The following is a 26553-nucleotide window of genomic DNA, read 5'->3' as shown; positions in this document are numbered from 1 at the left end:
AGTATTATTTTTATATAACCTTAGTAATGTTTCAGTATCAAATGACTTTTCAAGAGTAAAACTGCTCTTCAGCTATTTGATGTTGAAATGGCAATAAGGTTATCAGTTTTTATCTTAGAAATCGATACATCCTATAAGTCTAGTCTTAGAACCATATTGTCATAGTTCTGAATCAGAGAATATCACATTGGCTCCTGACAAAATTTGTTGAATAATTTATATGAAAATAATATTTCTGGTCACCATGCACAAACACATGATAATTGGGAGCATCAATCTGACATAAACTGTCCACCTCCAAAGCTGTCTAAAAAACCAAGGATTCCAGTTGAAGGTGGTATGGTTTTGGTTTTCCCCAGATCTAGTTCATAACCACGCTGAACAAAACAAATTAAGTTGTGTATTTTCTTGGAGGGGCACAGTGCTAAAGCTTAAATAGGAACTTTTTGCAGTTTTCAAAGTTTTGTGGTCTTCATCTGTTTAAAATCAGGAAAACATGTAGAGATAAATTCTTTAAGTTTGGTTGAAAGACATGTATTCCCAGTTTACTGATTTACTTAGCAGCATGTGAATACAAGATAATTTTTAATTCTGCTTTGGGTATTTTTTTGGGTTTGCTTTTTTGTTTATTTGTTTGTTTGTTTTAAAGTTATATCAGTGTACATTCCTATGATTCAAGTGTAAAAAGGAGGTACAGCTAGCTGACTGTAATAATGTCCTGCTTCATGAGGCTCTTGACAGAGATGGTGATCTATGCAGAGGAAGAATGCTGCAATATGTCTTGCTAGCAGGATGACGGAAATGTATGTTACTTTCTAAATAAATTCAATGGCTTTGTGAGTATGGAGCATTTGCTGGCCTGGATGTGCACAATCTGCCTACCATATCTTTATGCACTGATTTTCACTAGAGAGCGATGAAGGCATATAGAGAGCAATGAGCTCCTGTAGATCTCCTGGGCTGGATGACTGCAAGGCTCCAGACTCCACTTAGAAGCAGACTTATCCCGCACTTAGACACAGGCAGGTGGTCTCCAGATAGATATTTGGCTGCCTCTGTGGAGTGAAATTAGGAGACTGTGGCCATGAAATACATTGGTAAGTAATATTAACACTTTAAACGTGATTCTTTCCTCTTCTTGCTTGTTGGCAATATTCTGAAAATGCTTGTTTTTACAAAATAATGACTTCAGATGCAATTAGTTTTGACTGTTCGGAACTAGTAAAATCTTACAATTATGGATCATAACTGAGTGCTGTTTGAGTAGTAAAAGCATAGTGTTTAATCTTCTAATCATCTTCAAAATATTGACTTAGTGTCTGTGAATGTTCATCATCACTACAGGATAAACCAGAAAGGCTGTCTTAATGAAGTTTGATCAGCAGCTGTGGATGCATGTGTTCAAAGAGCCTACCCTAATATGAGAGTCAATATGTTCAGACTTACTGCCAGCATGTTTTTTTAGACAAAAGGAATCAAATGTTCTGTCACATGCTTTCACTATGTATTTTTGGGAGTTCACTCCCTGACAATTACTTAATACATTTGCAATCATGTGTTAGAAAAGATGGCTACATATTGGGCAATTTGTTCTAGTCTGAGTAAACTTGTTCAGAAAGAAAGTGAGGTGCTTCCACAGCTGCTATGAGAGATGAGTACATGTCATCATATTATTGTCTTAATTAAAAGTTTTGTAAATCTCACAGGATAAATAATGTAAAAACACCAGGACATAAAAATAAATACACAAAATCACCTTTTTATCCTCTGTTTCTCAGTAGTACAATATTACCTGTTACATACATGTTTGTCCCAGGTTTTTTTCAGAAAATACAAGTTCTTCCATGTAGATCACCTCAATAGTTGATCCTTTTATAATACCTGTCTGTCTTGTGTGCTGTTGACAATAACTTTTAAACTCAGAGTTGCTTACGTTTCCCCCAGTTTCTTCTTTAAAGGGAAAGCATTGCAGCTGTTTCATCAAGTTAGTCAGCAAGTAATTTTAAGCTTCATCCTAATTAGTTCAATAGAGGTTAAACCATATGACAGTACAGATAAGGTTTGATAATTACACACTTAATTTAGGAAAAAGAAGTGCTCACAGTGGATGAAATTACTAGGACTTTTCCATTCCTCTTCCTTGACGTTATCCCTATTTCACTGAAACTGAGTATATCACCAGCTGGAGAAATGTGGAAAAATAGCGTCCATAGTCTAATATCATTAGCTATCTAGGGCCATGCAGAATGCTTATAGTAATAACATAAAAAATAAAAAAAACAAACAAACAAACAACAAAACAACCAACCAACCAACCAAACAAAAGCCCCCAAATGAGGGAAAGGTCATGTGACAATCTCTACCAAAGCAGCTGCTATATTCACGCATAAAACCAGACAAAACTGAACCCAACCAAACATTCCTTCATGACAGATTTTAGGTCAGTTGCAGAAATCTGGTGCAAATCAACTGATTTCCATAGAAATAATTCTGATTTAAGAAGTTATAAACAAATTAAGACCCAAGTAATAGCATTTTATGATGCTCAGTTGCAAAGCGTCTTAAAACCATCCCATTCTTAGCATTCTGAAGAAGCGGTAAAATAAAACAGAATAAGCAGCACAAGCAATTTGAGTTTAGTTTCTGCTTTATACTATTTCAGTCACGGCCAAATTCCAATTATCTGTAATAATTAAGTAGCTTCAGCACTAAGAGGTTCTAACCTTCAACAAGGGAATTGTTCTATGACTTCCAGCAAAGGGCAACTTTCTATTGACCAGCTATCGATTAGGCTTTCTGTGTTCTTGCAATGTGAGATAGCTAACAATGCAATGATTTATGAGATTGTTGAATATCTCTTTGTTCTTCAGGAATGAAAAACAGCAGTGGAAATACATTTTTATCTCCTTATATTAGAAGAGTTTTAGATACTAATTTAGATACCATTAAAGAAAGTCCTAATGTATATTTTATTCGTTCAAAACCCATTCCTGAACACTTTTCTCTTTAACTCATCTTTCATACTTTTCAGCTAAAAATTTTCACAGGTAAGTGTGGGAATGGACCAAAACTAAGCTGTTCCCTCAACGTACATAAAAACCAAATACACAGAAGCTCTCAATCAGTGTTAAAGAAATGGGAAAACCTGTGTTAAGGGCCAAAAAATTTTACTCCAAAATGATGAAAAGCTAAATATACTTAATGTATTTTTTATGATGTTGGAAACTGTTTTAATTTTTGCAACACATAACACTATAATGTAATTAGCTATACCATTTTATGCAACTTCTTTCCTCTCTGTTTTCAAAATTTACAAAAAGAACACTCTTAAAAATCCTTAATGCTCCTGTGCCTTAATGCTTCTGTCTCTAAGAGTGCTTACTTTGACCATACCCCTGTGGAGACATAATACTTTAAACTGCATAAAATACTCTGATTTTTTACCTTCTAATTCTATGTCTGTCAATAGGTAAATGAAGGTAGAAAATAATTCTTTCTGTTCAAATAGGTATCTGACACAACAAAATAATCACTGTAATATATGATCAGTATTAGTTTATAATAAGTGCTGCTATAAAATTACTCCCATTATAGACATTCACTTCTACAATCAGCAGGTGATAATCATTCAGTTCTGAACCTGACATACTACAACTGTCATCGTAAAACACTTTTAATCATTATGTGAATGAACATTTAATCAGGTAGCTGCATATAATTACCCTTTGAATGCACACACAATTAAATTCAAAATCTCAAAGAGAAACTTTACAAAGTAGTAGCTGATTTTGGAGAAGTAGGTACCAAATAAACAGTATTAAATGAGTTCAGAAACGTAACCTCTCAGCTCGATTAATTTTAATCTGGCATAAGTATAGATTCTATTACCTTTACATGTGATAAATAGCATCTTTCCTCCATGAAAAACACATTTTAGCAAGAAAAGCATTAAATGGTATATGAATAGCAAAATTTAATCCACAGTAAATAATTGAAAACAGTTTCTTGGGTTCTTTTCTAAAAAAACAAAAGGTCAATTAATTACACAGATTTAATATTAATCTGCAAAACATGCAATTTGACACAAGGATACCATAGTGTTTGTCTTTGCTGACTGGGAGTTGGGGCTGTTGGCTAATTCTTTCAACCAGCAGCTGCTGCTTGAAAGATTTGTCCCCAATACAATCTCTATTTCCTCTGGAAATCACAGCATACTTGACCAGAGTGCTACTATTTCCTTCAGGGAGGAAAAACTGGCTTTGAGTCAGTCATCAAGTTTCGTAAGTGTTTGTCTACCAGAATTACCACTACTTATAGATAGTGGTGAATTATTTCTGCTGTGTAGAAGATCATTCAGTACCTTCAAATTATATGTTCAGGTGTTATTCATTAAAAATTGAATTAGGGAAAATGATAGACTTATTGCAAAATACCTGGAAGGAGGGCACAAGGGATGCTTTTGCATGATGTACAGCATTTCTCAAAAATTCTTGATAACATGAGAATTCTTAAATTCAAGAGGCAAGAAGACTGTAAGAAAAGTGCTCTCATGCAGAAGAATAAGCCTCTCTCTTAACTCTGACAGATACTTATTGTTGTGCTTATTTTCTTCCTTTCCTTAATTGGGCTGATATGTTCCTCCCATTTTACATCACATCATAGATACTTTCCATCTTTGAAGATACTCCTAGGGGAATAGTCACTTGCAAAATATTGGTAGAAATAATAAGGGCAGGCCAGAGGTCTTTTCTTTTTTTTTTTCTTTTTTTTTTTCTGGAGATAGTCAGAATCTGTCTGTATTAAACTACCTATCTTCCACAAGATTCCTTCATCCTGATCCCATGATCATCTACATCAGACAAATTTTAGCACACTTCCTGTGTTTTCTGGAGTAAGACAACTCATTCCTTTATAGTTACTCCTAGGTGAAGTTCTGGGAAAAGGTTTTTTGAGAGATGTCTTTCAATAAGCAGCATAGATTACACTGTGCTGTGTTTACCTCCTTTGTTGCTTAACATTACTCTAAAGTTATGCCACTTATTTTATTCTGTTATGCATTCTCACATACCATTTATGCTTTAAAAAATCCACTACGGTATGCTGCAACGCAGACTTCTCATTTCTACAGATACTTTGAATGTTCTTTGGTGAGCTGATTATACCTGAAATTATGACATGGAATTGTCTAAAAACCTTTATTGGGCTAAGTTAATGTGCCCTTTTTGGGCACCACCAGATGCATTTTAACTGACTAAAACCTTAGCCAATTATTTTGACTACTAAGGCTTTTGATTTGTATGATATATTTTTATAAAAAGTAGGTATCTGTATATATACATGTATATGTGTGCCTGTGCATATGTATATACAACGTTTCCAAACATTTGCTACAGTAGAACTTCTGCTCTAAGTTATTGCTGTTAAATAAATGTCCTGCTGTTCTACATAAAACTAAATTGAAGGTGTTATTGATTTGCTGTTACAGATGTTGTTTGTGTCACTACAGATGTTTGCTCTCATTGGCTATTTACTAGCTCCATGGAACACCCTTTTGAGAAAATCAGTAGTGCAAAGGGCTTTATTATGTCAATGGCAATTTTGTGAGACCTTTACACATTTAAAATTTATTATGTTAGTAAAGAAAATTTCAGAAGTGTTAAAATTGCATTACAATTCTCGAAAATCTGGCTGAGCATGGGGTTTGTCTGTTCTTACAAGAGCAGTCCCCTCGAGATTTAGATTTGAAAAAGGGAAGAAAACCATAACTGCGGATGCCTGTCATGCACTTTGAGGGTGCTTCAAAGAATACTTTACATAGTATACAGCTAAAACTGTATGTTTACGGAGAACATAAAAAAACACAGGATATCCATTGTGGGAAGCTGTCATTATTCAGTCCTATTAAATGTCAAAGCGTCTGAGAAAATTAAATAAAAAAGTCTACTGATACGAACAGATAAACTGCAAGCCTTGTAAAATATATGAAATGGAACTGAGGGCAGAGCTAAGTGAGGAATTCTAATATAATATAAAGCACATTGCCATAAATTTTTTCAAGTTACTTACATAATAAAGAATTTACTTGCTTCTGACTGTTTGTTGCTCACTTCTGAATATTTCTTCATCTTTCCAATTCCTAGAAGTAGTATTGAGAATCAACAGAAAATGAACTGTGAAGGCTTTGGGACCCAGGGGGAATGATGAGAATAAAAGAGCAGCAAAAGAAATAACAGCAGTGATATAATAACAACAGAACTCCATGCCTTCTGCCATAGATTTATAGATCCTGTGCTGTTTTATTCACTGACAACACAGCATATTCACATTGTTGGTCTTGTTTTCATAAACTGATCAATTACTTTCTCTTCCTATCAATGCACCAAATATACCCAGCAATGTTATAAATTTTAGGCGTAATCAATTGCAGCCATTTTGGAACACAGAACAGAGAAAATGGGAACTTTTAGTTCCAAACCACTGTTTAATAATAAATGGAAGCTGTCTGATATGTATATAAATAAATGGATATTTTTTATCAATTTTTGATAAAATAGGTGTCATATTCATATTACTTACAAACTCAGATGAACTTTCATGGCCTTGAATTATCAGTGGTTGGGTTTCTTAATAGTCACAGTTATCATCTATTTCTTTAGCCCTGGGAACATTTTTGTTAACTGAGAAAACTATCATTCTCACTTTTGCCTGTGTGTCTTAAATTTAAAACATATTGTGTGACAATTTTATCAACATTGCCACGTCTGATGAGCTTAAAACAGCAGAAGTGCCATCTATTCAAAGCAATTATTGGCACGTCCAGTCTTTCAAGAAAAGTGTGTAGTACAGGATATATGCAAGTTTTCTGGGTTCGTCTCTCTAATGCAGAGTTAGGCATTCAGTGATACATTTGGTTTTGAGAAGCACCACACCGACGATTTGATAAGCACAAATTTTGTGATTTCTTAGAAAGTATAAAGGACTTAAAAGGATTTAAACAATATTATATATACGTATATGATATAAAAATATACTTTTTTTCTGACAAATATTGAAATCTATAATCTGCATTGCAGATATTCCCAACAAATCAGAGAGAATGAAAATAAACTAAGGCAACCACAATAAGCATGCTACTGAGAGAGATGAATCTCTAGAACTAACTTTACATTTTCAGTTCTCACACAGAGATATGACCAGGGTGCTGGTGAAACTCAGTACTATTTTTGTTTGGGTTTGCTAGCCTTTGGAGAGAGATATAAATATATTAATTCCATAAATCTAATAAACTGTAAGAAATATCAGTAACTACCAATTGTACTTTGCATTGTTCTAGATGATACTAAATGTTCTTCTGGTTAGTAGAAAAATTGATACTAAATTTCCTAAACAAGGGCAATTGCTAAACTTTTGGTTCAAAACTTTGTTTCTGCATCACAAGTGGACCTAAATAAAACAACAGTTCTGGGTTGCAGCTTGATATTCAAATTCTCATATTTCCTCTGGGATTTCCTAATCATTCCTTAATCATAGAATCATCACATCATAGAATGGTTGGGTTGGAAAGGACCCATAAAGATATTTTTTAAAGAACCATTCCAACAGAAACCATTCTATTTTAGTACAAAAGTATAAATGAGCTGTAGCAATTGACCTTGTTCAGGAAATTTAATATAAAATTTTGTACTAACATAGAGTGGTTTGGGATAGAAATGACCTTTTCAACCCAAACCATTCTATGATTCTATGATTCTATGATTATCTAGTCCAACTGACATATTTCACTAGATCAAGTTCCTCAAAGCCCCATCTAACCTGACCTTGAGTATTTCCAATGATGAGGCATTCACAACTTCTCTGGGAAACCTGTTCCAGTGTCTCACCACCCTCATCATAAAAAAAATTCTTCCTTGTGTCTAATCTAAATCTACTCTCTCTCAGTTTAAAACTATTGCCCCTTGTCCTGTCACTACAGGCCCTGGTAAAACACCTCTGTCTTTCTTAGAAGTCCCCTTTAAGTACTAAAATGACACAAGAAGGTCTCCCTGGAGCCTTTTCTTCTCCAGGCTAAACAGCCCCAGCTCTCTCAGCCTTTCTTCACAGCAGAGGTGGTCCAGCCCTCTGATAATTTTCATCACTCTCTTCTGGACCTGCTCTACTAAATCGACGTCTGTCTTGTATCAAGGACCCCAGAGCTGAATGCAGGATTCCAGGTGAGAGTCCTACGACAGTGGAGTAGAGAGGGAGAATCACCTCCCTTGGCCTGCTGGACGTGTTACATTTTTTCTGCAGCCCACGATCTGTTCAGCTTTATGGGCTGCAAGAACATATTGCCAGCTCATGTCCAGTTTTTCATCCACCAGTATCCCCAAGTCCTTCTCGGCAGGGTTGCTCTCAATCCATTCATATCCCGGTCTGTATTGATACTAGAGATTGCCCCAACCAAGGTACAGGACCTTGCACTTGACCTTGTGGAACTTCATGATGTTCAATCTTACTGTCTGTGAGACTGATGAAGATATTAAATAGCATTGGTACCTATACACACCATTGAGGGACACAACTTCTTACTGGCTTCCACTTGAACGTTGAGCCATTGAATGTAAGTCATTGAGCCATTGAGTGTAACTATTTGGACATGGCCATCCAGACAATTCCTTATCTGTCTATCAGTCCATCCATGAAACCCATATGTCTCCAATTTAGCAGCAAGAACGTTGTGGGGGACCATAATTCCTCTTTTTATGTAGTTCAGATAACAGTAATGTTTTCGTTGTTTTCTCATGGTCAATTTCTTATATGCCAAAAAAGTGACAATATTTCCTGAGACCTATAGAACTTCCTTCATCATAATTTTATGCTGAGTAAAAAAGGACAGGTTATTTACCTGAATTACTTACCCTTTTTATTCAGTTAGATGACCCATCCCATATGATACAGGATTACCTATCAGGAGTACACTAGTATTTTCAAAAGAGCTGATGATTTTTTCAAAGATCTCTTATTCCATTTTCTCCTTCATAACAATAGAACTAAAGAGTTATACTAAAAATTTTGAAAAATACATTAATTCTCATCATTTTTTTTTCATTATTTTATTCTAACAGCTCTTGGGGTTCTTCTTTATACAATGATGATATTTCCTTTGTGCTTTGTCTGCAGTTAAGTAACAATAAGCAAAGTTATGATGATTCAACCCTATTAAACACTTTGACATGTTCCAATTTTTCATCCTCAAACAAATTCAAGGTGACATGAAGCAAAGGCAACAATTTATTTGTACGTATTTTGCAATTGATTGTAATACAATACTATACCTAAGTAGGCAGTAACTCTATGGGGTTACAGATTGTTACTTTTCTTTGATAGTGAAAAGCTTCAGTAGGCTATAGATTCAGATATTTTTGATTCCTTAGTGACCGATTTGGCTATCCAAGGAAAATGTAAACATTTGTGCCAGTGTTGATGTCTGGTGAAGTAGAACTACCAGTCATACTTGTTTTATGATGTGAACCAATTTGAAAACCTTCCCTATAATACAGAAGTCTAGCAAAACAGAGATGCTTTGTCCTGAAAAAATTCAGCCAAGTTTGAAGGATGGAGAGAAATATTCTTGTGAGAGGTGAAAGCTACAGAAATAGAAAAAGAGAATATTAAATGTTTGATTATTTTGCAGAGGGTTTTAATCTGATTTATGTTTGTTACTGCTTCCAGTAATTGTAGATTTGTGTTTTAATGACTATAATTAATAACTGAGCTCATGTTTTTCCAAACATGCATGAACTAATTTTTGGTCAGTATCACACTAATTTACTATATGCCCTTTGTCTGCAGAAAGATTTATAATATTTCATTACACCCATGGAGAAAATGCTGATTAAGTCCTCCCAAAAGGAACAAGTTTCACTGACAAGGAATTACACGACATAAACTATTATAACAAAGGAATAAAATGTTTGGTCCGAAGTGAAGCACAAGATTGCATGGTAAACAGGAGATCATTACCCCAATGGGCACGTAGAGGAAGAAAGAAAATAAAAGGAATGAGTATCAGGAAATGTCATTTTGGAATGATAGCCTTATTTGGCCCTCAACCCCTTCTGAAAGTTCCCACAGAGCTGTTCTGAAATGCCTAAAAAGCACACTTCATACATGAAAAATAAAAGTAAATGTCAAAGAACTATTTCAGGTGTTATTAATATGACAGAAGAATAAAGGAGCAAATGAGTTGTGGACAAAGTCATCCAGAAAGTAATGAAGTCAGTGGCATTATTAAGGAGATGAGATAACGAATACATTGTAAACTATGACTAGATGAAAAAATACGAATTCTCAGAATAAATGAAACAAAAAATATAGTTGGAGGCTAAGTAGGAAGAAACAGATACTGACGTTTCAGAAAGAAATTTTCAAGATTGTCCACACAACATGGTGTCATATAGCATTGTACACCACAAAGACAGATCGTATGAGTTCATGGAAGTGGAAGGCATCAAAGAACCCTGAAAATATTATTATGAAAACATACTAAAGATAATGAGGGATAGTATGATTCTTATGAGGGAAATGGAGCAGAGGATGACGAGGGGATTAAGCTTTCCTCCTTGCGAATATACCTTTATGATTTCCCAATGATAACAGGAATTCCCACAAAACCTATGAAGCTGCTGCTTCAGTATCCATTACCTTTAATTAGCAAATAACCTAAACTTTTCCTTGGTTAGAAATTTCCAAAACTATTAGATAAACCTTATTTTCTATTACTATTTGGGGAACACAGCAAATGAGAAAAAAGAATGAGAAAAAGCATGGAGAAGAGGAAAAACGAAATATGGAAAAGCGTTTGTGAAAGTAAGGTTGCTTTAGAGTCACATTCCTTAATGTTCTTCACAGTCAACCTGATTTGCATGATCTTGACAGCTTATTAACCTGGACCAGCAGTCTGAAAAAGCTGTAAGGCAGATGCATATTTGATCTTTACAGCATGGAGCATGTGACAGAGAATTCAGGCCAGTACATTCAGGTTCTGCTACAGGCACCTTAGTGAGACAGCATCACCTAGGCAGTCTGAACAGGAGCTGCAACGGTGTAGGGTGACTGAAGCTGTTTTTAAGTGACAAAATGAAACAAAGATGAATGAGTCCAAGTTAAAAGTTCCTTATGGTAAAAACTTAAATATCCTCTTTCATGGACTGAAGGTCAGAGGAGACCTCAAGATCCCTAAAAGTATATGTCACCCTTCACACCAGTTGCATTTGCTCAAGGGTGTTCATATTTACCAATTGCCAATGAACCAAGAGTTCTGAAAACTTTTCATAACATAATTAGCCTTCATAGCTGAAATCTGTTCTCCCAGTCTGCCACTTAGTTCAGTCAAGGATTAGACCTTTTACTTTGTGAATTCTAATAAAATCTTTTTAGAGATTTCAAGAAAGGTTTCACAGTTGTACGCTATGCAAATTGCAAACGTTATGTCTTTCATGGATATCTCAACTTAGCTGACTGAAGTAGCTTAAAACAAAGAAATAAAAAAAACCAAACCAACCCCTAAAGAAAAGGTGGCTCTGATAATTAATTTCAGAAAACCAGGATGGATATACTGCCTTAATGTTACGGGAAGACTGTATATATCCAGTGCTAGAAAACAAGGATATGTATTTTCCCATTGACTTCTTCCCTTGCCCCAAACCAGCTATTCAAGATAATTAGTGCACAGAGTAATTGTAGACTATAAATGTTTATAGCCAGGGAGGTAAACTAGCAATTAGTGATAGCACAGGTGTGAAAGGAAGTTAAGTGAACTTACAGGGGAGCTATGCTGAAAACATACAATCTATGTTTGCCTTAAAATATGACAGTGTATTTAGGGAGGTTTAGAAGTCAAGTCAAACATACATGCACAAAAATACCCTAACAAACAAATAAACAAAGCTGAAAGAGTTGGGAAGGAATTTATCAATAACACCATTCTGGAAGAAAGCTTTGTGCCCTTGCGTTGGATTTCAGACTGTGTGAATGTGCCCTTCAGAAAACCAACTTAGGTCTGACACAAAGCAATGTAAATGAAATTAGGGGTGAAGGCTGTCACAGAAACTTAGTCTTGGTTATGCTGATACTTCAGATGCACAAAGACATCAACCATTAATGAAACTTAACTTATCAAGCCCCTTCCTCCCTAAAAGAAGCATGGCATAGTTTTATAGTGATAATTACTGTTCTAAAACAAGAACCAAGAGTGAATTCTGTTCTGTTGCCTCTTTCTATCCATAACACAGGAGTTGGCATAACAGTTGGAGTCTGTTTGGAGGCACAGAAACTGCCTTTTCAAAAAAAGCAAAAAGAGTATGCGTTTATCACCCTGCAGGAGTTAGTGGCTTAGATCTGGATAGCAAACACAACTGGGCAAAACTTCCTACAGATATAGCAGGTCTGGTTCCCTATTGTGTGGAAGGAACACAGAAGGTACCCCTAGTTCCACAGAATTTGTAAACTTAATGTTTAATATTGTCACAGACAAAAAGTCTGAAAAATAGACCCTTCATGCATATCAAGAGTCTCACAGATACATGCCAGACAAATTGCTAAAGGAGCTGTCTATATTGGTGTTAAGCTTGACACAGAAAAGACTATTTTTTAATTTGTAAAGCTAATTCTTCTGTCTTAATTAATTTGTTCTAAGATGTCATGTAATTTACATATCTTATGTAAAACATAGAAGGAAACAAGAAAAAAGACTGCACAGAGCTGTACAATTTACTCTGGCAGAAAGGTCACTGTGGCCTAGTCATTACTGGGGAGCCAAAAGTGGTTTCCTACCTTTTTTTTTTTCTCTCAGAGAAAATATTCAGAGAACCACTTTGGGAAGAAAAACAAGAAAGGAAATTAGAAAACCCCAGTGTTATCCTATTAAAAAATTGTATACAATTGTGTATATATATATATATATAATTCAAAAGAGAATATTCTTTTGGACATATATTGCATCTTTTGCAATTTATAATCTGTTGCATCTATATTGCAATTGCGTCTGGTTTTGTATATATACCAAAATATTCAATTGAATCAATATCTTCAGTATGCAGCTTCAATCAATTGTGAGATAGTGAATTAAAAGCAATTTTCTGTACTAGCTTAAAAGTTTGATCCTGTAACTTTTTTACTGCAACAGAAAATTAAGTTAACTGTTTTTTAATACAGTTTTGAAATTCTCATTAAGTATTTTCTGTAACTATTTATTAAACTGTTAAGAGAAAAAAAAATATATTAGACATACTTTTATGCCTTCAGGCTGATCACATTCCAACTAAAATTAAGCATTTAGAAGACATTTAATCTCTGCAACTACTTTATGAGCAGCTTATGAAGCTTATACGCCTCACCATGCTGGTCCTGGTAGAATTACAACATTACTTCAAATGCCCCAGAGGTAGCCTGAGGCAAAACTTCTTGCTTTTCCTTCTACTGTTGTAATCCTTTTTCCTATATATGACCTACTGTGAGCTACTTAAACGTATCTGGCTCCAGGTATTCCGGTTGCTTGTTCACACATCTTTGAGCAATACTGCTGTATTGTCAAGCCCAGCTAAATGAAGCTTTATATGGAGAAGATTCATTAGTCATCTTTATTTTACTAGGTAAATGATTGACTGCATTAAGAGCCTAGAATGAAGCTTTATAGCTTGCAGTACTTGAAGAAAGGAAAAGTGGAACAGCTGTTATAAACAGCCATGCCAGATTTAGTGCAATGAAATAAAAATCTAGACAGAGAGAGGGGGAGGGGGAAAAATAAGGTCGCTTTCTCCTTTATTACAACAGACATTATGTGGTAAAATAATCTCTTTAACTGAAGGTGGAATTAGGGGAATTAGAAGCTAGAAATAGTGGAATTTCTAGCTTCTCTGTCTGAAGTAGTCAGCATAGCCAAAGAAACTGAGCAAGAAAATATAGTAATGAAACAGAAGACCTTTTCCTAGAATATTAAGATGTGGAAAAGGAATTAATTTGAAAGTAATTAGAACAGTCATGACAGAACACATTAAAATTTAGTGTTATGCAGAAGAAGGGGGAAAAAAACTATCATTATTACTGTACTTGAAAAAATCATTACCAACGTTCACATTTAGGATATGTGCAAAAATGTGGTATAAAATTTAATTTAAATAATTGCTTTTTATTTTCTTTACCTCCCTCATCAGCCATCACTTAATACTGAAACAAAAGTATACTTACAGTCAATAAATAATAATAAAAGGTTTTCCATTTTATTGTATTTTTTCAACAGAATAAAATTCTTTGACTGTCAAATACTTAATGGCTGCTTTTTTGTTATATGCAGTTATCATGATCAGAAAATTCTAAGGAAATTGGGTTAGAAAGCACCTTCAGTGCCTTCTGCATTGTTTCTCTGTCTAACATTTTATCAATTAAATAATTCTTAGTGTTTTCTATAGCTTTTCTTAAAAAGTTACAGGAATGAACATTCATCTAAGCGATCTATTTTATTGCCACTAAAATCCTTCCATTTGCTTTGCTTTTCCTAATATCTAATCTAAATGACCCTCACTTTTACATATGCCCATTAGTTCTTGGCCTAACCTCATTGACTGTGAAGAACGAATTTCCTCTCTCTTTGCCACAAAGATTTACAAGTTTATAGGTTACAATTCTCCTTTAGCAGAGAGAATTAACCCAGCTGCTTCAGTCTTTCCTCATCGGCTAGATATTGAAATCTCAGATCATTCTTGCTTCTCTGGGTTTTACCATGGCAGTCATCAGAAACGGTACCATGCCCCAGATAAAACATGCCAGAATTAGAAACAAAGTGTTCTTGATGAAAACAATGTAACTTTAGTATGAGATTGGCTGAATCCAGTATCTTAAGGATTTTGCTAAATGCAGAGTTCTTATTAGCAAATTTAGTACATCTTAAACTGTTCTGTAGCACTGAGGCCAGCTGATACAGAAGAGTCTGTGATGTCAGTATTGAACGTTTTTATGTGCAAAACAGTGTGGTCACATGCAAACTGACTTTTGGAAATGGTCCCTGGCCCATGTTAGCTGCAGAAACATGCACAGAAATGCTTTAGAAAAGTGATAATTAGCACTGTCCACAACTGTGCCACAATAGCTCTAACAGTTTAACAGTTCAGATGATCGTGTTTGAGTAACCAGGAACATTCCCTGCTTAATTTATTGACATAATTTTAGTCTGTCTTTTAGAAACGATACCAAACATTCCTCATAAAAATGTATGAAAACATAACATGACTGTATATACCGAGAAAACAAACCAGTAAAACTTTAACTGAAGTAAAAGTGTGATCCTAAAAAGACATGTATGCTAATTACTTATTGAAATCCTAAGAAACTGCAGATATCCTTTTGGCTTGTGTTTAATTAATTATCCAATTGTCAGTGAATAAGAATCTACTTGGGCCAAGAGTTTCCCTCTCTTGGCTCGCAGGGCTTTATTGGTCTTCCTCTGAAGCATCTGTAGTTAGAAAGGAAATGTTGATTAGCATGCTGTGACTGTACTGATACTGAAAAAAATCTCAGATGTCTTTTTTCTCATATTCTCAGGGCTAGACAGTCATTTCATTTGATATCAGGGAACAAATTTTTCCTTATTCATATTCATAGGATCTGTTCTTCCTTTTGTTAAGATGAAGCAGAGACATCTTCAGCTCCTGAATTCCCTGAAGTTTCAGAGGCCAAAACTATTGTTGCTTCCCAATCTAATCTTTAGCATTACCTGCTTTTTCCTAGATTCTTGGCCTTCACATACTAAAGGCCCTAAGTACTGTGGGGAGGGCATTTTGTAACTCTCCATATGTGAAACAGGACAAGAATATGTGATCTTGTGGACTCTTCTGAAGTTCCATCTCATAGATGGACTGATTTTAATTGTCCTGGTTATTCCTCCTAGGTCTGTGTTTCTACATATGCTGCTTCCTCCAGGAGTTTGATAATAAGAATTTGTGAAATATCTATTGGGATATCTCTGACTCACAAGTAAGGATGGATTTTTACGCCTTCCTTGTCTAATTTTCCAGTTACATCAGCTAGAGTGGTAAAAGACATGATTTATGCAGATCTTACTTCTTGTGCTGTCTACACTAACACAGTGCAGAAGCAACATCAAAACAAAATTAAAAAAAAAAACCACAGTGGTACAGGGATCCTCCAGAGCTGAGACATCAATGACATAGGACCCATGAGTTTTCTGGATCAAATCTCTTAAGTGTTAAGAATATGCTTGTTCCCATGATCTAGGAAAATATTCACCAAACATCTTCCATACTTTTGCTTGTCTCCAAGTTAAAATTCCTAACCCTAAAGAAAAAACCTTTTTCCCAGGAGCTCCATGCATTTAAATAGAATGTGATGAAACACTTTTAATAAAAATAGGTTTCTCATGGGACTGCTGTTATAAACTCTCACTCTGGTTGTAGAATAATGCTGTCAAAATGAACACATGGGTTGCTTTTAAATCCCCCTGTTACAGTTTGTAATATGTGACCAACTACATTTTAAAATTTCCACCAGAGCATCTGTTCCGAAACCACTATCTTTCTAAGTTTTTTTTACAGACAAGACATTTGGGGCAATAGGGTATTGATAAAATAGAGAAGATGGGAAGCATTAAACTAGACTTTCCTAAAAGAGACAGCTGATGTTTTCTGCAGTTTCTTTTACAGGCAATTTTTAATAAGTAAGGGGCAATGTCAGAGAGTCTGTTTCTGGTCTATTTTAATAACTACAGTCACCTGTCACTTATCTCAATTGAATGTTATCTAGTTCCAATAGGTCAGCTAATTATCCTGATCATTAACCTTTAAGAGTACAGAGGCTATGGTAATCAATGCCACCCTTGGTGTGTGCCACATCATCTAATGAGTCTGTGTCAGAAAATGAACTCTTTGACCTCCCAATGGTGCAGTTTTTCATCATTAACTTTCTTTGTCATTCGGTTTTTTAAAAGAAGATGAGAAAAAGTGGCACCTGGCATGAATCAGCTTATTAAACGGAATGCATAACATAAAACTGATTGCTGAAGATGGAATAAAGGAAGCAATAATTTCCAAAAAGCTGTATGAATCATGGTACAATTTGAAAGCATCTGGAAGTTTTAATAGTCAAAAAAGTGTTAGAAAGTATTGTCACTCAAATATAAGAAAAAATCTGCTGTATCTAAATAGTTTATAATACCTATTTGTGATCAGATGAAGGACACTATCATAAAGAGACTGCTGAGTGGGGATTTAAGAAAAACACCTTTGATGAATTCACTACAGAAAATTTTTAAATACAGTTTTTGTTTGAGTTTCATATAAGTTATAAGAGGATAATATTCTCCTCCCCCCAAAGAATATGTAATATAAGAATGAGTTTGTAGAGTGATGGAGGGCATGTAACATACGAAGGTGAGCGTATGAATCTCACCTAGTAAATGGCTAGAATTAAGCATGTAGTCTCAGGTCATTATCTGTTAATCAAAGAAGTGAGAGAGAAAGACATCCCCAGAACACCATTCATGCTCTGTATTTTACAGTCAGGTGAATCAATCCCTGGAAATACCTATTTCTTTCAAGGGTCTTCATTTTACTCAGCCCTCTTAGTGTCAATGCCTAGTTTTCAGAGGCCTAAAGCCAGGAAGATCAATCCCAGTTACACATGAAGTGATAGTCACTGCCACCAAACTGAAACCTGAGCAGGTGACATTTTTCAACAGGTTTTGTAGTGCTGGAGTCCTAAAACTTTTTCATTTGACATCATGGACTGATATTTTTCATTTAGTAGGCAGATAGGACAGTATCAGAACATTGTTTACCCTGAAAAATTTGCACTTGGGATCAAAGAATGAACATCATGCTTTCCAGGGAAAGGCATGGGCTACTGTGCTGTCCTTCCTGCTTCCTGCCCAAAAGCCATACTATATGTCAGCGTTGACGGGGAGTTCAAGAGAGTATTGGAAGGTCTATCTGCGTTCTGAAGCCATGCTATGGTCATGACATCATCTTCAAAACTGATGTAATTCTATGTATGCAGAAACACCTCTTATCAGAAGATTCCTTTATGATGAAGACTGGAAGATCAAGAATGTTGTTTTCCCTCACATGAGGAATGGGCGTAACAAAACCTTTTATTTAGAAAATGTACAGTGTAGGTAAAGGAGTTGCCATTAATCTGAATCTCAGTACACCAAAGTGTACTTGGAGGCCGGGATTATAATGTATTGGTGGTATTGTTGCTGAACAACCAAAGGTTGTATGAGTTTGCAGGGATTGGAATAATGTTGAAAGAAGTATGACTGACTACAGCAGAAGCTCAGCTTGACCTCTGTCTAGACCCTCGACTCCTCTCACCCCCTGTTGCTGTACCACAAAATTACATATTCCAGCAACATTCTAAAAACAGCTTTAATTTAAATAAGGAAGCTACCAGCTGGTGAGTGGATATTTCTAAAATTCATAATCATTTATAGACATGACAGACAAATGGAATTTAAGTATTTTCATAATGCCTTCTGTTCGGTGTTATTCTGATCACATGACTCATGGCCCTTAATCTTGCTTAATAACTCCTGATTTGTGACTCTTGATTTCTGATATGTGAGCAGATCCATGACTTTGAGGACTTGAAACGGATCTGTCTTCTGATGATGGGGAAAAAGTCTTTAAGATTTTGCTGATTAAGTATGAAGATCATTATATGTTTTCGAAATATCATTGCTGTATATGTAAAAAACCTGCAAACAGAGAGACCAGGTAAAAATATGTTGATTACTATTAAGCATATAAGTATATAAACTTCTAGCTGCTGTTTTGCAAAGCTAAATTATTTACAACTGAAATGTTTATTGTGTGAAAATACTTAAAATAGCAAAATGTTATTAGCTACTAGAAATGCAAATTGGCAAAAGATGGCCAATAAATTAGAAAAGCCTCTGATGGAAACCTGTGCATAAAGCTTTATTTAAAGTGTATCATGTATTAACAGACTTAGCAAACAAAACCAAACTGTGAAATACGTGACTTTTAGAGAAAAAAAACCAACCCAACAAACAAATAAAAAAATATGGACTTTGGCAAAACTCCAAACACAGCTATTATGCAACTTTATTTAAATATATTTTAGGAGATTACCATGATAAAGGATAGTGTAAAGCTTATGAAAAGATGTGTAAAAAGCATCACCATAGAAACCTGTTTGTGAAAATCAGGATCTCTCGTGAAACTTTGATATAAATTTGCGTAATTCCTGTTATGTAAATGCAGATCTTTCACAGAGGTACACTGAAAACTTCTTTAGGAAGGGGAAGAAAAGGAGATAAAATTAAAGGGACGAAATGAAGCTTTGCAAGAAATAATCTGGACTATAAGATAACTAACCATCTGTTGCATAAGATAAGACAAACACCCCCCACAATCTATTCATTGATGTAATGATAGAATTGTTAAAAAAGAAAAAGTGAATTTCCCGATCAGTGTAAAATAAAATATTTAAAGAATCCTTTTACAATCCTTAGATGTGTACTAAGGAAACAGAAGGGGTTTTTTATTTTTCAATTATTAGCCCATGTCTGTCAGAGCTGAAGCATTTTGATGAATCCAGTGATGTATTTTTAGCAGTTACTTCAGCTAAAAAGGCATTTAAACTTTTAAGACACAAAGCTGAATGTTAGCATTGGAGTTACTTTTTCTTTCAAAATATGCCCGTTTTTTTCTGGAATAAACTCAGTTCTGTTTATAGTTCCTTGGCTCTCTCCCTTCAGATGAATGCTGAAATGACATGCATCTTCCAAGAAGAGCTGTCAGAAGCTGTGAGTTTTGTATCCTGACTCTCTGCCTCTGGTAACTGTATTAAAAGTAAGATGAAACCAAGCATAAAAAAAACCCTACAAACAAATGTTCACCTTCCTGCAGATTAATGGGAAATTCTGGGGAAATGGCAGTTTTCCCAGGAGGCAAAATGTGGAATTGTCAATAACCATAGGGGTGCAATACACCTTTTCCACGTCACAAAAATTAGCTTTTTTCAAATGGAATTTCCTTTTGCAAATTCTTTCTTGTGAAAATGCTTGTGTTTTTATTTTCTTATGCTAGTAGACAAAATGATAAGGACAATATTAAAAAAATAGATAAACCCATTTTCTGTTCATTTATTCTTTGTTATACCATTTGATTAAATAATAAAAGGAATCACAGTTTTGACTTCAGACAGGTATCACATTAATGTCTCAAGTCTCAAGACTCTTGCTTTCTACTTATTGATTAGACATTCATGACACCACGTTTCATTCTCTCAAAACCACTTCTTAAGCTTGATCCTTCCTTCCAACTTCACTCTAATTAATATTTATCATATTTACATAGCACCTACAATCTAGTTCACAGTCTAGAAAATGTATCTGTGTCTTATTCCTGACAAGGGCCATATTTTCAGACTTTCTTGAACCAAAACAAACCAATACATGCAGTTTTGCAGAAATGGGTGAGGCTTTCACGCTTATTTACCTGCTTGAAAGTTTAGAGATTTACATAAATTACCCCCAGCTTTGATAAAACAGCCTTTTCCTGAATCTATGCATCCATAATGCTGTGCATCTCGATGTTATGGTCTTTGAAGTTTCCATGCTTCCAAAGACTTTAATCTGTCACAAATGGAAATGAGCCTGTACTGATGGGGCTAGGTTGCAGTGGCATAACTCCATCAGTGGAGAATTTACCCCTTGATAGTTGAAATATTAGCAACAATTACCTGTTATATAGATTTAATCACAGTATATCGTATCTAATAAACTATGGGCGAAGCATGAATAGCTAAAAGGGATTTCAAAAGTATAAAAGCAAGAATTTGTGTGTGAATTCTATGGTTTTCTATGTTTGGTCTAGAGAAAAAGTACAAATATTAATTCAAAAAAAGACAGCTATTTTTTCTGTCAGAACAAAGTAGGTTTTTTGCAGGTATTTTAGGTATTATTACAGCTTTTTTTTATTATTATTACAAGGTGTCTGAGGGTATCATTCATGAATGACTGTTAGACAAGAAGGTACTTAAAACATATATCAAAGTTCATGAATAACACAAAACAGGAATGCCACAATTTAAAAAGCCTCGTGAAGCTAGGATCCTGCTGCCCAACTCAATGTAGCTGGTGTTCAATGAGTCCTAACATCACTCTTAAGAAACTCAGATATGAAATCTCTGACTATGTTATGGATGGTATTAATAGAATCATCAAAGACTCAGTTATGAATCTCTGAATCTCAGATATGAATCTCTGCATTGATATGAATCGTATATATGAATCTCCAGATATCTGAATTAGTATATTTAACAAACCTATGTTCAAATCATCCTTGATACCAAAGAAAGGGATGGTGACTTTTATGACACGTTACTAAAAGGAACATTGGAACATTGGTGGGGATTTGTAGCCCACTGTCATGTTGGTGCAGAGTGACAACAAATAGTATGCATATGAATAAACCTGATATATGGAAGAAGAACACACACATTTTTGTGCATGCCTCATGGACTTATTACTCTTTAAAGAATCAATGAGACTGTGGATAAAGGTGTTTTCAAAAATCTTTCAGGAGGACGTTGGATCAATTGCTTGTAAAAAGATAAAATTCTAATGAGCTGTTTTGGTTCAACCCCAGTCAGCAGCTCAGTCCCACACAGCCGCTCGCTCACCCCACACACAGTGGGATGGAAGAGAGAATTTGAACCATAAAAGTGAGACACCTTGTGGGTGGTGATAAAGACGGTTTAATAAGTAAAGCAAAAGCTGCATGTGCAAGCAAAGCAAAATAAGGAATTTATTCACTACTTCCCATTGGCAGGCAAGTTGTTCAGGCATCTCCAGGAAAGCAGGGCTCCATCATGCATAATGGTTACTTGGGAAGACAAATGCCACAACTCTGAATATCCCCCCTTCCTCCTTATTAGCTTTTATTGCTGAGCATGACATCATATGGTATGGGATATCCCTTTGGTCCATTAAGGTCAGCTCTCACGGCTGTGTCCCCTCCCAAAGTCTTGTGCACCACCAGCCTTGTTGCTGGAGAAGCAAGTGACACTTGACCCCGTGTAAGAACTTCTATGAAGAAAATTAACTCTGTCACAGTCAAAACCAGTACATGATCTAAGAGAACTGGTCCTTCTGTGCTTTGGTAAGCAAGGAATAAAGACAGAAAAAAAAAACAACAACCAAAAAACAAACCCCCCCAAACAATAAAACCCCAAACAAACAAGAAGATATTAATTTTCAGTGCAGTTTACCAATGCTGGAACCCCACCAGAATATCTGCTAACATGATTAGTATAATCATAGCAGATAGAAGAAAATGGTGAATAGTGAGGGATAAAGTTTGCACATGATGTACAATTCCATACAAATTCATGATTATTAATTTTAAATCTAGCTGGTGAAGGAAAGGAATATTTCATAATGCTGAATGATAAAACAGAACAGAAAATTCAGTGTTAATAAATATCTTTGTATGGAGTGGATAGGCAAAAAAGGATGAGCAATGACATGGAACAGGACACAGATTTAGTTTGGAAACCTCAGGGAAAGAGGCTGATATTGAGGGGGATGAGAGTTCTGCAAAAAAGCAGTGTGGAAACAGAATACAAAATTATTATGTATCTGCCATAATGAAAGCAAGGAAAAAAATGAATGGCTGAAATTATCAAACAATAAATTTAGAGCAAACAAAATTGGTTAACTTGTGTATGATGTATAATTACACTGTGGAGCTCATGAGTGCCAAATGTTCCGAACAATAGAACTGTAAATAGATTTTTTGAAAAGACTAGGCAAATTCAGAGAAGTCACTGTTATCTATTTTAAAACAGCGTTAGGTATAATCTCTATTTGAAGAAGTATTTAAACGTTGATTATCGTAGCTGGAAGAGTGTATCAGGCAAAAAACTTGTGATTACATCAGTCATTAAGTAAGTCTGTGATCTTTAACTCTGTATTTGCCTTGTTTCTTAATACTTTTTTCTTTAGTTTTTCCTTTGGATTGCAATCAAGAAAGAATTAACTAGGTGAAATGAACCTTTGTTGTGAGCCAGTAGAGCAGTTCTTATGTGTTTAGCGAAGGGAAGAATGGAATAAAAATGGTGAAGTACAGCAATTCCTGTTGACAGTAGAAAAAAGTTACAATTTTGTAACTATATAATGAATTGATGGTTTTACACTGAAAAAAAAATAACAAAAGAACGGACCTAATTTGTAGTTGAAATAGAGGCAGAACATGTAAATAGGACTCAAAAGGGGACTTGAAAGCTACTGACTGTGCATGCATTACTGCATTGGATTTTTTCAGAGCCAACAATGTGGGAGAAGGAAAAGAATACCCGACATATAGTTCTGGAAGCCCCTCTTAGCATTATAAATTAGCAATTGCCCATCTAGTGAATCATATTCAGGTTTGTGATATTATCTACCAGGGAATTATCTCAGATTTATATTTGGTTAATTAAGAATATAAAGCTAGATAGAATTGGGTAGTAGCTTTAGAGGCTAGACCCAAATCAAGACCAGGGAGAAAATAAGGAATGACACAGTACTATCTGAGCAAGAGAAAGGAACAAGTACAAGTGGTACATCTGCACAAATGTAAGAGGGAAATTATTTTACGTAAAATGTCTAATCTTATGTTATTAAAAATCCATTGTTAGTAAAAATGAAAAGATAATACTGAAGAGTTTGTGTGTTGTGTGTAACAGTATGAAAGTGTAAAGGCTTTTTTTCAGTTCTACAACTTTTTCTGTTTTCTTTCCTCAATTACTTTTTTCAAGAAGTTAGGTAACACATGATTCTATATATATGACCATTGTAACTAAGTAAAATTATGCGTAAATATACCAGTCTTTCTGAATGTATTGGTACCCTGTAGAAGATCAAAAGCTTGACAATGAAGATGCTGTCAGACATGTTGTCATTGCTTTAGGTGGGTGGTTCAACTATGCCCAACAGAGAGGTATCATTGTATTGCCTGAAGAGAAACCCAGAGGATAAATCATGTCTCAAAAACTTCTGGATCCAGGGAAAAATTAAACTGGACTTTGGTTTATCCTGGGAAAAATGTAATTCACCCGGAATGCCAACACAACACTAAGCTGAGAATGGCATGAGGAAAACAGAAAGAGCTTATTTTACCTTTAGCTTTTGTGTTGGCATGTGGGAAAATCCATGCCTGACCCTTAAACATGGCCCTGCATTTGGATCACAAAATCAATTATTCCCTTCAGTCTCATTCAACGTTATCTTTGAAATTTCACTGAGTTGAATTTTTAATGCTATAGCCATCTAACCTGTTCTGTTCTTGATGTGAATGAAATACAGATAATTGATACTATGGAGGTTGGAAGTGAGGAACTATTGATATTCAGGGATAGTGCTTAACTAATAACAGTTCTTATGATAATCCCAAGGAAATGTCTATAAAGAGAATTGTATTTTGTTGAGAGAGAGCAATTGAAATATTCAGGACTAGAATTACAAGTAGGACAGAGGTTACTAAGTACATTTTTAGCCTAAAGTCTAGATATTCTAAATCTTTGTGTCCTGGCCTTAAATTTCTTCTAGTAAAGTCTCAAAAGTGTTTATGCTTCTGTCCCTGGTAAGTTAACACAGCTGAGTTGTGTCAAATCCTGAGATGGGTTCAGGAGTAAACATTGCCCACCAGTAGTCTGATGTGATCTAAGATATGTCATAGATCATATACATTAGTCTATGGGACCTGATGAGATGCATCCCAGAGTCCTGAGGGACTTAGCTGAGGTAGTTGCCAAGCCAGTCTCCATGGTATTTGAAAAGTCATGGCCATCAGGTGAAGTCCCCAGTGACTGGAAAAAAGAAAGAGTTGCACCCATTTTTAAAAGGGGTGCAAAGGAGGAGCCTGGGAACTACCAATCTGTCAGTCTCATCTCTGTGCCTGGGAAGATCACGGAACAGATCCTCCTAGAAGCTATGCTAAGGCACATGGAAGACAGGGAGGTGATTTGAGGCAACCAGCATGGCTTCTTGTAGGGCAAGTCCTGCCTGACCAACCTAGTGGCCTTCTATAATGGAGTGACTACATCAGTGGACAAGGGAAGAGCTACAGATGTCACCTATCTGGACTTCTGTTGGCCTTTGACATGGTCCTCCGCAAATTCCTTCTCTCTAAGTTGGAGAGATAGGGATTTGATGGGTGGACTGTTCAGTAGATGAGGAATGAATTGGATGATTGTATCCAGAGGGTAGTGGTCAACCACTCAATGTCCATATGGAGATCAGTGACAAGTGGTGTCCCTCAAGGGTTCCATACTGGGACCAGTACTGTTTAGTTTTTGTACTAGATGACCTTTAAAGGTGCTTTCCAACCCAAACTATCCTATGATACTATAATAGTCAGGAAACTGGCACAGAGACAGTCAGTAACGGAAAATCCCTCCCCTATTTTGTCAGAGAAAAATCATTCAGGCTTTGGCTGGTTACAAAGTCTCGCAGGAACCTTTTCCACATATTGAAGCAATGATTAGAATCTCATTTAAAGACCAGTGTCATGACCAGCTTCTGGAGAAAGAACTCATTATTCTGAAACCATGAAAGCACTTTCTTGTCCAAGGTTTAGGCAGAAATTTTTCTTTGAAGTACCTTGGATGAGTTCTTTGAAACTTAAAGGACTCTGATGTGAATGCTACTAGTTGGAGTGATTACCTTGGCTCAAGAATGCTTATTTTAAGCCCATACTGCCCATCTTTTGAAAAACAAAGTTATCATGAGTTCATGTTACACAGGAAAGTAAAATCATTCCAACATTCATAGTTACGCTTCCACATACATATGCAAATTGTCAGTTCTCACCTAAAGAATTTATTGTCTGAACATATGTATTTAAAATATATAACTAGGATGATACTTTAAAACACAGTGAGATTTGTAATCCTGTTATGGACTCTTCCTACTAATATTTAGCTAAGATTCATTGAAAGTATATAGTTCATATATAGTTAAAACTGTGTTCATTGTATAACTTTGACACATAGTTGGGAAATGTTTTATAATGTGTCTTCATTTCAACAGAAAATATCAAATACTTTTACATATTCGTAGTCATGGCTATATTTTAGTAATTTTTTCATCTGACTTCATCAGAGAAAAGGTAGTAATGAGGCAGACAGCTAAGTTTGTTCTTGCTCAACTATTCAACTGAATAATTAAGTGTGTTCTCAGTACAACATCTTTGTATTTCTTCATATCCGTAAGCAACATAATTTTTGCTGTGGTGTTGGCATTGGGATCTTGTGGTCCCACACCCAACATTTCCTCACTCCCTCCCTTCCTCCCTCCTCCCCCACAAAAAACTCGACAGTCAGACCCCTGTCCGGATTTTTTTTGTTCCAACCAAGAATATATAAAGTTCATATGTTTTTGTTTAGCTGTCCCAAAATGCTGCTGGTATTGATCTTCTGTCTCTTCCTGTTTCTTCCCTCATCATTCCCTGCAACTGGAAGGATACAAAACACCACTTGTACTCCTGGTCCTAT

This window comes from Rissa tridactyla, chromosome 1 (assembly GCF_028500815.1).
Source record: "Rissa tridactyla isolate bRisTri1 chromosome 1, bRisTri1.patW.cur.20221130, whole genome shotgun sequence".
In the NCBI taxonomy this organism is placed as follows: Eukaryota; Metazoa; Chordata; class Aves; order Charadriiformes; family Laridae; genus Rissa; species Rissa tridactyla.
This window is presented reverse-complemented; position numbering follows the sequence as displayed.